The sequence below is a fragment of the Pelodiscus sinensis genome, chromosome 3 (assembly GCF_052426305.1).
Source record: "Pelodiscus sinensis isolate ZL-2025 chromosome 3, ASM5242630v1, whole genome shotgun sequence".
Lineage (NCBI taxonomy): Eukaryota > Metazoa > Chordata > Testudines > Trionychidae > Pelodiscus > Pelodiscus sinensis.
In genome coordinates, this window is record NC_143054.1 from 54,311,954 (window position 1) to 54,327,592 (window position 15,639).

Here is a 15,639-nt window from a genome sequence, read left to right on the forward strand (position 1 = left end):
TTTCTTCTAGCCCTGAGACAGCTCAATTCTCTGCTTTTTTCCCACTCAGCCCCTGGGCCAGTGTTGCTACAACCTATCTCCAGACTTTCCTGTCATGCCTGTCTTATTGGCAGAAAGTCTGATATTTTTTACTTGTTCAAATATCACTTGTCCCTTCCCAGGGTTCTGAGCAATATGGTTTCCCCAGGCTGATAGTATATCTATCTTAAGTTGTAGTTGGTGATAGAAGCCTTTGAAAGAAGCAATTAAAAAGGGGTTTTTTCTGTATGCTCTGCAATAATGGGAATATTTTGCTCCTGAAGGAAACTGCAGCAAAGCATTTAGGAAAACATACAAAATGTGGACTTATTTTTAATTACTGGATAAAATACTGAAGAGGGATTGTGACTGAAATTAAATAAATACAAGCAAATGATGCTGGTTCATTACTTTGGAATGTTTGTGACTGCTGCTCTTATCAGAGAAGACCAAAGATATCTGAAGATGGATAGAATTGGCATGTAAAGGTGGGTTGTGGTCAATTTACAATAGGTGGTGAAAACCAGAATTTATTTGACCCAAAACATGGTATGACAAAATTATCTTGCCTCCCTGAAGAAGCCCCCCCCACCTGCTATTTATAAAAGCAGCTTTTTTTTCCTAGTGTTGAGGTTGCACAAGTGATTTTATGTATTCAGTAGCAGTGGAGGGTGTGCTACTATAAATTGGGATCCATATTTTATAAATATAAAGTCAACTAAACTAACAATGATTTGTCTTAAGTTGAAGTACTAATATAAATCTTAACATCTAACCCTAGAAAACAAGGCCATTGTTACTTTAAAACTCCATCGCACTCCATGCTGCCTCAGTAGTAGAAAACACTGAGTATAACATTTCTGGAAACCTCTGTGGTACTCAATTTGATCAGTATCTGCAAAATTCTAAAGGCACATCTCCTCTTGAAAGCAATAGGAATTTAGCCTGAATGAGAATTGAGTAAAGACTCCAGAATTTAGCTTTACAGCACTAGAAAAAGGAAGACATTTCAGTATGTTAAAGCGGCGAGGAGTCCCGTGGCACCTTATAGACTAACTGAAGTGTTGGAGCATAAGCTTTCATGGGCAAAGACCCAGTTCGTCAGATGCAAGTGCACTTGCATCTGACGAAGTGGGTCTTTGCCCACAAAAGCTTATGCTCCAACACTTCAGTTAGTCTATAAGGTGCCACAGGACTCTGCGCCGCTTTTGCAGATTCAGACTAACACGGCTACCCCTCTGATTCAGTGTACATTTTAACAAATACTATAAACCCACTAGAATGATACACCTAATTTCACAGTGAAAGATTGATTCTTTGGATATGGTCCTTCAATCTGTTGTAAACCCACATTTTAATAACTTCATTTGGATTATTGTTCCCTAATTTGCTTCTGAGTCTGTCATGTGGAACAGTGACAAAAGCCTTACTAAATTCAAGGTATATAAGATCTACTACTTGCCCCATCCATGTTAAATAAATATATGAGAAAAGAAAATTAAAAAGGTATTAAATCATAGACACAATACTAACATTTGTATGTTTTATTTTGTATTTTGGTGATGTTTTGATATATTACACTGGAAACTGTCTGAAATGCCCTCAGAAAAAGAATGGCTTCTGGTAGCTAGCAGTCACTCTTCAAAAGGAAAGATTATTTTATTCACTAAACAAAGAATTTTTAGAAGAGCCTCAGGCGGATATGTGGTTTTGTCTCTGAGAAGGCAAAGAGCCTTCTCAAGTTCCTATCTACAGTATCTATCTATCTAATCTTTGGTTAGTCTCTTTCGAAAGAGGGATGTAAATTAGACAGATTGAAATTGCAAATGAAGCTGGGATTTGAATTTCCTGCACTTAATTTTTATAATGGCAGCCACGCGTTCTTTCGAAAAAGAACTTTTCAAAAGTTAAACCACCATGTAGATGCGGTTCTTTCAGGGAAAAAAACCCTTTTTCGAAAGATCCTATACTCCTCATTCAGAAAAGATCCTGTACTCCTCATTTTCACTTTCGAAAAGCTTTTTGAAAGAACGTGTGGCTGCCATTATGCAAATGACGTGCTGGAAATTCAAATCCCGGCTTCCTTTGCAATTTTGATCTAATTTACATCCCTCTTTTGAAAGAGGGATGCAGTCTAGACATGCCCTAAGGTGCTTCAGGACCATTGGTGGTTTTTTTAGTTTTTTTTAATTCCTACTGAAGTTCATGCTGATCTGACCTCTATGGTGCAGAACTGGGGCTTATATCAGGCCCTGTGTACATAGGAGTGTTGCATAGATCTAGCCTAATATTTGCATTTAAACTAATACCAAACAAAGCCTGTTATATTCAGGAGCATACTTATTTAATCTGGGATATGCTTATTTCAGTGTAAAGGTGGCATTTTACTGCTTAGTTTAAGTTGATTATGTAAAAGTTTAAGCTATACCAAAATACACCATTCTTAAGCACAGATAAGAATATGCACATTGATAGTTTGTTCCAGTTTAATAATATCAGTTTAAAATTAATTTAAATTTAACTGGAGCAGCTTTCACTTATAGACAAAATCTCAGTAAGAAAATTAACTGAATCTTGATTGTAGGTTAATTCAGTGAAGTCCTGCATTTGAGCCAGTTTCATCTGGTGGTGGGTGACTAGGGAGAACAATAAAGCAGTGACTTCCTTGATGCCTGTAACCCAGTGGCTCACAAGGTGAGGTTCATGGTTTTCCAGACTTCCAATCTGTTGCAGCCCTGGAGAGCTAAATGTCAGTCAGTCTTAGTGGCCTACAACAGGGGTCAGCAACCCCTGCTACAAGTGGCACATGAGCCGATTTTCCTTGGCATGCAGGGCGGGAGTTCAGCCTCACACCTCCTCCCCTAGCAACTGTGAGCCACTGTTCCTTTAATGTGCACAGCTACGTAGCAACACACACAAAAAATCTAAGCCTGCCCACCTCCACAGAAGCACTCACTTTCCTCCTGTTCCTGGAAGGTGAGTGTCATGGCTGCTCCTGCCGATGGGGGCAGAAGCAGGGATGGGGACAAGGATGGCCCAGGGCTGCATTTGCGGGGAAGGGGGGCGGGACTGAGGACCAGAGGGGGGGCAGTTGAAGCTGCAGGCAGCTTGGGGACCAGAGGGAGGTGGTGATGAAGCCACGGGCAGCTTGGGCACAGGAGGAGGGGGTGTTGAAGCCGCAAGCACTTGGGGACCGGAGGAGCAGGTGTTGAAGCTGCGGGCAGCCTGGGAATTGGGGAGGGGGTTGTTTAAGTGGTGGGCAGACTGGAGGGGAGGGCATTGAAGCCACAGGTGGCCTCAGGACCAGAGGGAGGTTTTGAAGCCACAGATGGCCTGGGGACTGACTCTGGAGGGGGCATATTGAAGCTGCGGGTGTCCTGGGGACTGAAGGAGGGTGTGTTGAAGCCATGGGAAGCTTGAGGACTGGGGGAGAGACTGTTGCAACCACAGGCAGCCTGTGACATGTTGGGGGCCGTCTGCCACTGGGGCTGAGGCTGCATTGTGGGACAGATGGTGATTCAGGCCTAGAACACGTGATGGCTGGGAGAATTGCTGCCGTGGCATGTTGAAGCTGCAGGTGGGTGGATTGGGGACTGGAGGAGGATTGCAGCTGTGGGCAGGTTGGGAACCAGAGTAGAAGTTTTGCAGTGGTGGGTGGGTTGAGGACGGGAGGGAGGTTTGATATTACAGGTGAGTAGGTTGCTGCTGCTGGGCGTTGCAGTGGGCAGGTGGGTTGCTGCTGTTGGGGGTTGAATATGTATTGCATATCCTGAAAAAACTATTGCTCTTTGCATATGCATAATGCTGACTGCCTTGTGTGCTGCTTAAAGTATCAAACTCCGAGCACGAGATCGGGGAATTCATCAAGGCTAAGGATCAAGCCAAATGGTAAGATCTGCATCTTAATTTATTTATTAGTGAAGCTGCTGTAAGTAGGACTATTATTGACTTTAAAAAGTATCACCAGAACTCGGATGCGCACATGGAGGTAAATAGGTCAAAACTCGGCACTCCACCTGTGATAGGTTGGTGTCTCCTGGCCTAGAAAGTAGACAGGCCAAGACAATGACATTGTGGCTAACTAAGCAATGATTCTTCCAGGTGGTAATTAGGTATGTGGGTGTCATACAGCAACCATAAAGGCAGCATAGGTCAGTGATTTGGCTTCACACTCAGCTCCACATCTGATACTTGGCATGATAATCAAGTGATAGTTCAGATTATTAAACATCTGGTGCCAATGTCTCATCAAGTAACAAGTCTGGTTCTGGCTCTTGGTTCAGCTATTTCACAACATCTTCACTGTCATCTTACTTGGGTCATGCTGAGTGAAATAGCTGGAAGAATGGTCACATCATATAAAGACAAAGGGGCTGGAAAAAGGCCACATCATGGAACTGTATGACACTCTGCCTGTTCTCTAACATAGACCAACCCCATAAACCTGGTATTTAAATCTGGCTACTATAGTTGAGTTTACATGTTGTGATAGAATGCTCTTCTTCCAGTGGCAGTTCCTGGTAATCCCTTGCAGGACAGTCACCATGACACCATAAATAGGTGTGTTACCTATTTCTTTTGCACTGAGCTTGCAACCTTAGCCACTATGGCTGGGCTTCCAAGAAAATGATACAGACTATGAGTAGATGGTGATGTATCTGACTGGGAGGGGTGATATCCCCCTGTTAGACCATTTGTTCATGTTTCTACTCTTTCTTCCCGATATTGTTCTTAATAAGGTGCTCCTGAGGCCATAGGGGTCACTGGTCAGAGTAGTGTGTCTTGGACTCAAAAGTAAATGATCAGCAAAAAAAAAGTTTTTGTCACTGGAAATTGAATGTGACAAACTGGATCACTTTTAAAGCAATCAGGGGCATATGCTCGGTTCAGCCCAGACACCTCTTCCATGACATGGCTGAAGTATCATAGCCAATTAATCTCAGTGTGATTGAGAGGCAAGGGGAAGTCACATGGATTGTGAAAAGCCAGTTATTGTGGCTGGTGGAAACTTAGCAATGAGGCCCCCACTCTCAGTATGAGAGATGGGATGTTTAAGCATCATCATGCAACGTACTTGGGCCAGGTGACTCATAAAGAGGACCCAGGATGGGTCAGAAAAATAGAGTTCCCCCATTGCAATCAATAGGTAAAGGATTTGGCCAGGCTCCTTTCCCAAGAGTTATTTTTCAAGGACGATATGCCCTCTGGCATTATTGTGATTAATACAGCTGTGGTCAAGCTAGGCACATTTCCCTAAATCATTATGTGCCTGTCTTCCTCAAAGCATGACCTTGGCAGATTATGTGTAATTGGAATGTAAGGCTCTCTGGCTGCTGTTTAATCTGCTGTTTACTGATATGCTCTTTATCAGTGCCGGTGGGGCATGGGGTTTGTTTTTATTTTGCTTGGGGTTCTTTTTATAATTATGTTGTCTCTTACATAATTATGTTTAAACAGCACTTGCATAGTCAGAATCTAGCCCTAGACTTGTTCAAATCCTTTGATTTCTCATGATTTTAAGGATCAGAGCTAGATACTGTAACAAAAACAGAGCCGCAAAGTATGTTAACCTTGACAAATGTTTGGGCCAGATTGTGCATTGATGGTACTAGCCTGCATGAGGAGCAGTATAAGAGGTGACTGTCTATAAGGATTTCCAGGAATGACTGTGGCTCCAGGCACTGCAGTGGAAGTGCCAGTTATGTACTATCCAAGGGAACTGTCTGATATTGCCAGGTCTGTGCATGTTTGGAGCATCTGTACACCAGACCAAGGCACTCAGATTCCACTGTGTTGTACATAGTATCAAATCCCTGCCTTTATATGCCCATATAAAAATATAATCTCACCCAGACTGTATCATATGGAGCATTAAAGTTATATCTCTCCACAGTGGATTTCCGGTCCTACAGGATGAATTCTATTGAATAACAATGAGTATCTGTAAAAAGGGAAATCTTGCTGCATGGCAGGTGAAATTTTAGCAGTCCAGGACTATAATATAGTTATAAATAATATAATTCTACCAAATAAGTCTGATCAGTTATTTCTGAGAGGGACACAGCACCATATCTTTTGCAAAAAAGGCAAGGTAAATAGTTCTACCCATCACAACTTTTTACAAATAATTCTCAAATGATGCAATTTTATATTGTATAACTACGTCGATGTTTTCACTAAGGATTGCAGAATTCTCAAATGGTACCATTTAACATACCATATTTGACAGATCAGGATTAATTATGCTTAGCATGAACAGAAACAATATTATTGAATGCTATTGAATATTACAACTGTTCATTACTTACCTTAATCAGCTTTCATGTTACCTCATTTATGACCTTATTTGCTCCACAATTTCTGAGTATGGCATTTGTTTCAAACTTGTGAACTAAATTTAATACTTTATGAAAGGTCAAACAACATTTTTATAGGAAATAACAAGGGGGCTGCACCGCCTGCTCGTTATGCTCACCAACACTCCTTCCGCCTCCCCAGAGAAAAGGGAGGCCGCACTGCTCCAGGCCCCACTCAGAGCACTAGGGAAGAGGGAGGCCAAGTGGCTCCCGCCCCCCCATTCCCCGAGCACCGGGAAGACGTGAGGGGGGAAGCTGCGGGGCATTCATCCCCTGAGTACGGGGGAAGGGGCGGGGAGGAGGCTGCACTGTTCCCCCCTCCCAGCACCAGGAAGGGGGTAGGCTGTGCCATTCCCACCCTGCCCCAGCACCGGGTGGGGGGAGGAGAAGCTGCACAACTCCCTCCCACCCACCTCTGAGCCCCAGGGAGGAGGGAAGGGGAAGGCTGTGTGGCTCCAGCCTCTCCCTCCAGCACCAGGGAGTGGGGAGGCCACGTGGCTATTCCTCTTGAGCACCAGGGAGAGGGCCCCTTCCCTGAGCACTTGGCAGGCTGTGTGGCTGCCACCCTGCCTTCTGGAGCATGTGGGAGGCCAAGTAGGCCGGGTGGCTGCTGCCCCCACCACCAAGCACTGGGTAGACTGGGCACCGGGGAAGGAGGAATGTGGGGAGGGAGGAAGGATGCTGGGCAGCTGAGGAGGGAGGGGCTGCGGGATGCAGAGTGATGTGCTGATGTCACTCTGACCTCCCGTAGGAAACTTTTTTTAATAGAAAGAGATGTGGAAATATGATATACATTTGGGTAGGCTTTTCAGAATAATTCGCCTAGAATTTTCAGTATACCTAACTACAACTCTGTTGTTCCAGTTTCTGTATTGAAATCTACATGACACAGATTAGAATCACTATTGTAACATTTGTTTAATTAAAAATGTAGCAATGGGATATCGATCATTACAGTCTTCTATCTCCCCATGAAAAGATCTATTTCTTTACAGATCACCAGTTACTGTGAAGTCTGATTCATCTCCCTGTCTTGCTTTTCTCTCCAAGAATCTTTTAAAAGATGAGGATTTAAATTATACATCACTTTAAGAGCTGGGCTTGCTGATCCCTTCTCTCACTCAATTCCATTATCTTGCACCTCTAATTTTATTTATAGTGTTCAGAACTGGAATGTGCATCAGGCAAAACAAAAGATGAAAATACATTTGAAAGACAGTTTAATAATCCTGCTTAGATATACTATTTGGCAATGCTCATCTTTATTTGTTTAGACGCCTCCTACTCTTCGAGCTGTCTGTGACTGATGTCAGATTTAAGCTTGAACATATCTTTACACAAGAAATCCTCAGATTCTCCATTTCACACCAGCCTCCTTTTCTATCTCAGAGAAAAGCAATATCTCTTGAAATCTTAGATGCTGTTCATTTATTTACAGGCTACTTTGACAGGGGAATATTCTGATTGCACACTTACAAGTTTAAATGTGCTGCATGATTTTTAGTGTTATTTATTATTATTGACTTTCAATTAATTTTAATTTAATGAGCTGGGGATTGTAAGATACTAGTCCCAGGATGAAGCACAAAAGAATCAAACTTATATGGATGGGAACCCCGGTGTGCACCACAAAGAAACTCACACTGAGCGCACAGTAAACTTTCACCACTTTTATTAGCACGATTAGTAAAAGACCGAAAAACTCCAAATCACAAAAAGATACCAAATGCAGAGTAAAAGTGATATCTTGTACCATACCTCACATATATGATCACGTATATGTACTCTCATCTTTCCTTGGGAATCTGGTGGTGAAAGACAAAGAACCTTCCCTGACCCCGATGATCCAGATCAACTAACTACCATTACGTTGAGGTCTGGCCTATTATAGGGCCTATTGCGGTATGGCTACACTTCACACTTATTTCTAAATAGCACATCTACACTGCAGGGAAGCCTCAAAATTAGTCGGAGGTAGGCTTCCCTAATGTAGATGTGCTATCTCTTTTTAGAGCCCCAGGAGGCACTGGGGAGGAATAACGTAGAATGGCCTTTAGGAGGATCTATTTCGACATAGCAGCAGAGGAAGGTCTACACACACCTTATTTCAAAATAGTTATTTCGGAATAGGTGTTATTCCTTATAGAATGAGGTTTACAGTTACTGGAATAAGCCGCCTGTTATTTTGAAATTATTTCGAAATAACAAAATGGCTGTGTAGACGTTCACATTGTTATTTCACAATAACTCTAGTTCTCAAAATAACAGTGCAGTATAGATGCACCCTAGGTGTCATGAATAGTCATTCAAGCATCTGGCCTTACTCATCTATATCTAAATTCTTCACCCTAATGATGTTGGGCTTTTATCCATAGATTGTATATTAATAATTGTAAATTATTACTATATATGTCAATTTTCAGGGCAAATTCATGATTAAGTATCTACCAACAGTCTATCCTAAAATACCAAGTGTAGGATCAGCTCAGTATTCCTGTGGTTTTCTGGCTGTATTTTAGACAAACCCTTCGGAATCACACTATTTCCACTTCCCCAAAACTCAGAGTAACTGTTGGCCTTTATTCATGTCAAAGTTCACAGGCCTCAAAGCATTATGCTAACTTACACCTTAAGCTACCATTTTGCATGATACAGACATGAAAGTTCCTTATGTTACGGCCAATTAAAATAGCTAGCTCTGTAAGCTACAAGCATTAGTTAACTTAGGGAAGGCTCTTTAGAATTATTGGGTGAAATGCTGGCTCCACTGCAGTTAATGAGAGCTTTGCCATTGACTTCAGTGGGTCCAGATTTTCATTCATTTATCTAATGGAAATGTTAGTTTTGTGTAACTAATAGGACTATGTCATAGGTGCTAACACTCAACAGCAACAAACAAACAACTGTTTAGGGAGAAAACAGGAACAGTATTATTATTGCTGGAGTTATTACTACAGGCAGTCCCCGGGTTACGTACAAGATAGGGACTGTAGGTTTGTTCTTAAGTTGAATTTGTATGTAAGTCGGAACTGGTACATATTGTAGGGGAAACTCTAGCCAAACATTTCTCCAGAGCTCAGTTTTATTCTCCCACACCTCACTTCCCTCAGTCCTTTATTCTCAAGCTGAGGTGTCTGCTGAGAAAAGCCACTCCACATATCCCTGGTCTGCTGGGGGGGGAGGGGGGGGACGCTAGCTTCGCGTCTCCCTGGTCTGCTGGCAGGAAGCAGCTAGTGCGGGGTTGCCTCACCCCGTTTGTAAGTAGGGATCCGATGTAAGTCGGATCCATGTAACCCGGGGACTGCCTGTACTGTGTTAGCGCTCCAAAGCATGACCAACACGAGAGTCCTATACTGCTAGGTGCTGTGCAAATAGAAGATCCTGCCTCTGAGAATTAAACTCATTTGAAACAGATACAACTGAGTGTAACAAATAATAGGGGGAAGGTGGGAAAGAAGTATAATAATATGTTGAGCCTTATAGAAATGTACAGTACTGTATTTAATGAATTCAGATTTTGCTAAACACTAGACTTTGTGCTTTTTTATAGCTTCCAGATATTCGTGCCATAGACACAGCTGTAACAGGCATTTTCATTATATGCCTTTTTCTTCAAATGCCTTTATAGCTTTCTGAAAATAAAAATCCTCCCCATCTAATTTTTTAGACTGTAAGCTTTTCAGGATAGGGACTCTAGGGCTACGTCTACACTGGCCCCTTTTCCGAAAGGGGCATGTTAATTTCACAGGTCGTAATAGGGAAATCCGCGGGGGATTTAAATATCCCCCGCGGCATTTAAATAAAAATGTCCGCCGCTTTTTTCCGGCTTTTAGAAAAGCCGGAAAAGAGCGTCTACACTGGCCCCGATCCTCCGGAAAAAAAGCCCTTTTCCATTGGATCTTATTCCTACTTCAAAGTAGATCCTCCGGAAAAGGGCTTTTTTTCCGGAGGATCGGGGCCAGTGTAGACGCTCTTTTCCGGCTTTTCTAAAAGCCGGAAAAAAACGGCAGACATTTTTATTTAAATGCCGCGGGGGATATTTAAATCCCCCGCGGATTTCCCTATTACGACCTGTGAAATTAACATGCCCCTTTCGGAAAAGGGGCCAGTGTAGACGAGCCCTAGATGAAAGTCTGCTTCTAATGAAGTCAGTGGGAGTTTTACCATAGGGTCTGGATTTTATCTCCAAATCTTCATCTGTGTTTGTATGGCACCTAATAGAGTGGGGTCTTGGTCTTCACTGGAAACTTGTGTGTTACTATAATATATAAATAAAAATAAGAGGTGAGATTTCTTATGCTTCAGAGTCCCTGTTTTGCAAAGAACATTTGCCCATTTTAAAATTTTGTCTGTGGGCATGGAAAATGATTCGTACATCTGAAAAATTTCTTAATGTAGGAATTGTAGCATTTAGCTATCTCAAACTGGGTTTTTTTGGGGGTTTTTTGATAAAAGAGTAAAACCTGCAATGAACTTAGCCCCATTTTTGCAAACATTTACATAGGTCAATGGACCTATGTACATAAACAAAGTTAAATATTTGCATATGTATTTTCAGAGCCATAGTCCTCAACAAGGGCAATGTTTACAAAATTTTAGTGAGAAACCTGCTTAAACTGTTTGAAAAAAAAATCTCAGCTGCAGAAGCACAATACATGCTTTTCTACTACAATTTTCACAGTGTACTGTACTCAAGTGGCTTGAACCAAAGCCCAGAGAAGTAAATGGAAAGACTCTATATAAGTTTAGTTGGCTTTGTAACCATACCAATCTGCTGAACTGAAGCGATTACATATGGAAATATACATACTTCAATAACTACCTTAGCACATTCAGATAAAGACACTAAGTTTAAAAAGGACTGTGATTGCTCATGCATTCAAATAAAAAGGGTATCTTTGGTGATAGATCTTAATTTTATAAACATGGAGAAAATATAGAATTCCTCCCTTCCAGTAATAATGAAACAAAAGATTAGTAGTCAAGAGACACAGACACTAAAGTTCTGCCAATATATAAAAAACTTTATAATAATTAACAATTAAGTTAGTCCAGCTCCCAAACAAATGGTACAAAATCCCCAAGAGAATGAGAAGCAGTCACAATAACTGGTACAGGGGAGAAATTACTATTATACATTCAGATTAAACTGACTAATTACTAAAGCATCAATCCTGCAATAAGCTCCATATGAACAGTCCTGAGAATAAATGCAGCTAAACGTCATTGCAAGATGGAGGCAAAAATGTCCCACATGTCCTGTGTAATATAAATACAATTAATAGTTAAAAAATGACAATGATCCTGTAGCACCTTAGGGTACCATCTACAAAACACTGTAAGTTCAGAAGAATTGATGTTACTTGGAAATAACAAAATGTGCATCTACACACAATCAATTATTTCAACATAATAATAATGTTGAAATAATGTCCAGTCGGAGGACTTCTTACTCCAACTCCTATAACCCTTATTCTATGAGGATTAAGGGAAGTCAGAGGAAGAATGCTCTATTTCAAAATAAGTGTTGTGTAGATGCACCCAAATTTGAAATAAGCTACTTTGACTTAAGCTATTCAATTAGCATAGCTCACGTTGCATAGCTTATTTCGAGTTTAGCCCTGCTGTGTAGATATACCTTTAGAGGCCAACAAAAATAATAAATAGTATCATGAGCTTTCATGGGCACAAGCCACTTCAGATGACAAATATTGTGGAGCAAGGGGCACAGAAATCTGCTCTATTATTTAAAATCTGTGCCCCTTGCTCCATAATATTTGTCATCTGAAGAAGTGGATTGTGGTCACAAAAGCTCATGATACTATTTATATATATTTCTTAGTCTCTATGGTGCTATAGGACCATAATTGGGTTTTTTAAAGTTTTTTTTTGTTTTGTTTTTTTGTTTTTAGTTACAGACCAACACGGTTACCCCTCTGAGACAATTAATAGTGTCACTGTAACATCTTCAGGCTGCAACCTATTACATCAGTCTGCCACTGGTACAATGTATGTATAAAACAGAGATGGGGGAAAAGGAAATGAGATTAAATATCCAGAACAGAATTTCCTAATACAATCATTGTCTAAACCAGTGAAATATCCCCATGTTCTCCAAAACTGGTTTTCCCAAATTTTCTGTCAGATGGGCAGGAAAAAATTATTTGGCAACATCCTAATCTAAAAAAACAATCTACCTTCCAGAGAGAAGTGAGAGGTTTTCAGGGAACTCTGCACAACTCTTAATCAATATACCCCTTCTGTCTGAATTTCCAGCAAATGTTGACTCATCACCAACTACTGACTTCAGTACAAAGTGTCAGGCACTATTTGTGAAGTGGATTTGTAAGTAAATAATTTAAATTGCACAAATTTGGAGGCCAGAAGCAAGAACTCCCTCATTGCAGGAGGCTACAAAGGATTGTGAAACATCCTCACAATTTCCAGGGCAGGTTTGAACATTTGGTTTCAAGAATTGTTTCTGAAACTCCATGTAACTTTGTTTCAAAAGAAGAATCACCTTCAATTTCCCCCATGAATCGCAGAATGTATATCCAGACTCTTATGTTTTCTAGAGTCTATTTTCTAGCAAAAAAATATTTTGCTTTTTATTAAAACTGCCCACAGAACCTTTGAACTATTGAACTGAATTTTTAAGGAACCAGGTTCTTTTGGTATAAGAGCTCTTCCAAGATTTGTTGTCTTCCCTTCAAGTTTTGCTATCAATAAGCTAGGAAATCTAACTATAGTGCCTCTTGTATGATCTGCAGAATACAGTGTGCAAATGAGTCTCATCCTTTTCAGAAAGGAGTATTAGTCCCTCTTACAAATGACTTGAGGAATTAATTAGTGAATTTGCCATCATACTGTTGAAAGCCAGTAGTTAGCTTCATGGAGAAGCAATAGAAATGCAAACTCATTTGCATGCCTCCTCTGAAGCTGGGAACTGGAACTGCTCATATGGACTTGTTTTGTCCTTCCCTCCTGTGGTGGGGGCTATACTGGAATTGGTGCCTCAAAGAAAAACTGAAGTTCAAAAATCCAACACAAGTTATGAAAAAAGAAAAAATGTTCATGAAGGGGAGGTGATGTAGACGATAAAGGAAACTCGCAGTATAGATAACTGATAAATAAAATAAATAAATGCAACCCAATAAATAGCCATAATGTAAAGAAAGCTATTGAAAATGGAGCCCCTTCTCCCACTGATGTCTGCTCCCTACATCATTCTGATGTGAAAGTGAGATACTAGACAGGTTCTGACCCCTGTCCTAATCTTTGTTGTTCCCCACCACCCTCCTTTTTTAAACAAGAGGTGGTTATTTTCATACACTACCGCTGATTTAGGCATTACAACTGCTACCATGGTAACTGACTGTATGTGCACTGTACAGGTGGCTTGTGTTTCCTATCTGTGAAGCTTATGTATTCTTTCCCAGACAGCTCTAGGGTTCCTTGTGCTGTGTTTTTGGCCACTGGTGTTGGGGCTAATCATTTTTAGTAAAACAGCGACTAAGGAACAAATCGAGATGAAGTCACATTGTGCCAGGCACTGTATGAGCACTGAGTAGCAATAAGTCAGTGCACGTTAGAGTTTACAGTTTAAAGGTATGTCTACATGGGGCCCAAGTTAGTTGCCCTGAGTTCACAGGGCTCAGGCTCCAGGGCTGAAAAACTGTGTATAGAAAAGTTGTGATGAGTAGAACTATTCAATATTTTAAAATGCTTCCCTTTTGAAATTTTGCACTGGTTAGTTCACATTTATGTGAGTTCCTTAAGCGAAAGAGCCACAATATTTACAAACTTCAAATTTTGCCCAAACACAAGAACACATATGTATGTTCGGATAACATCATCTACTCAGGCCATTTTTAACCTTGGTGAATTTCATTTTAAAAGAGTTTTCTTCCTTATTCAAAGAATCTGAGTTTCACCAAAATTCATTTATTTTTTACTTTCAATTAAAACAAAATAGGAATGTTTTCAAAATGTGTACTCTTTCAGGATTTTCTCTCCAGTTCTGACACACCTCCCCTGGTTGCTGCTCCCACAGCCAGCAGCATAGAGAAACCAGTCTGAGAGAATGCAGCACGAGGGGCTCCATGCAATGCATTGCAGAGTAATAGAGACAGCAGTGTTGAGGAAACACCCCCAAGAGAGGGTGCTTCTCATGCTACAGACCAACCATACTGCACCACTTTATTCCTCCCAAACAAAAACCTCATTCCCAAACCTTGCAGATAGAACACACCTTTAACTCCTCACATCTCCAGTCACTCTACCCAATATCCTGTTCTTCTCTTATCCTCAGTTCCTCAGTTTCTCAATTCCTTATCCTTCAGTATCCTCAGTTCCTGATCCTGAAGTAGCTCCATAGAAGGCAAAGATGAGGAGTGCATTAAAAGAGGGAGCATGGGGGCAGCCAGCCATTTGAGGACAAATTTGGGGGATGGAGCATAGAGGGAGCTGAGTATTTTTTGGGAACTATGGGGAAATGGAGCTTGATCTGGGAGGGCAGAAGCAGAGGGGAGAGAAACTTTTGCTATAGAATGTTCAGTTCTAAAATCCAAAGATAGGGCTTCAAATTTCAAGGTATGAGAAACAAAAGGAGATAAAATAAAATCACTGTTGTGCAATAAGCTGTGTTTGTGAGGCCCACACTCAGTAAGAAGGTATATAAACCAGTTAAGGTACATATAACAAGAAGTTTCTGGGGGGAATATTTGCTTCTTTACACTCACATGAAACTCTCTTGAATATTAAAGGACACTATGTCTTTGCATTAAAGGCCCACTTCCGCATGTCCTAAAATCCAATTCTTCCATGCACTCCTCTGTTTTTAATGAGTACATAATAAGTAACTGGCTGTTTAATTTCCTTTCTAAGTTCTGTGAATTCATGCAACAATGGAAGTATTTTTCTAATCAATGAGTTGAGTTTATTATTAACCTTATTTATCCATTTTCTGTTACTTTACTATGGCACTTGAATTGTAATTCCATTTCAGTAATAGTCTCCTAATAGTTTCTTTACACAGATTGCTTCTGTGTGAGCAGCAGGATTTTCTTAAATGATTCTAGTACAAATTCCTTTCTGTTTTAGTCTCTTCTGACTGTTCTTGTATTGTTTATCCCTAATGGGTACTGTAAGGGTTTTAGAACATAATAAACACTCCAGGTAAATGTAAATATTGTAAATGTAACAGGTACAGCACCTTTGTGTATTGTGACATGGAAAACTGCAAGGAAACAAAGGACAAAGCATC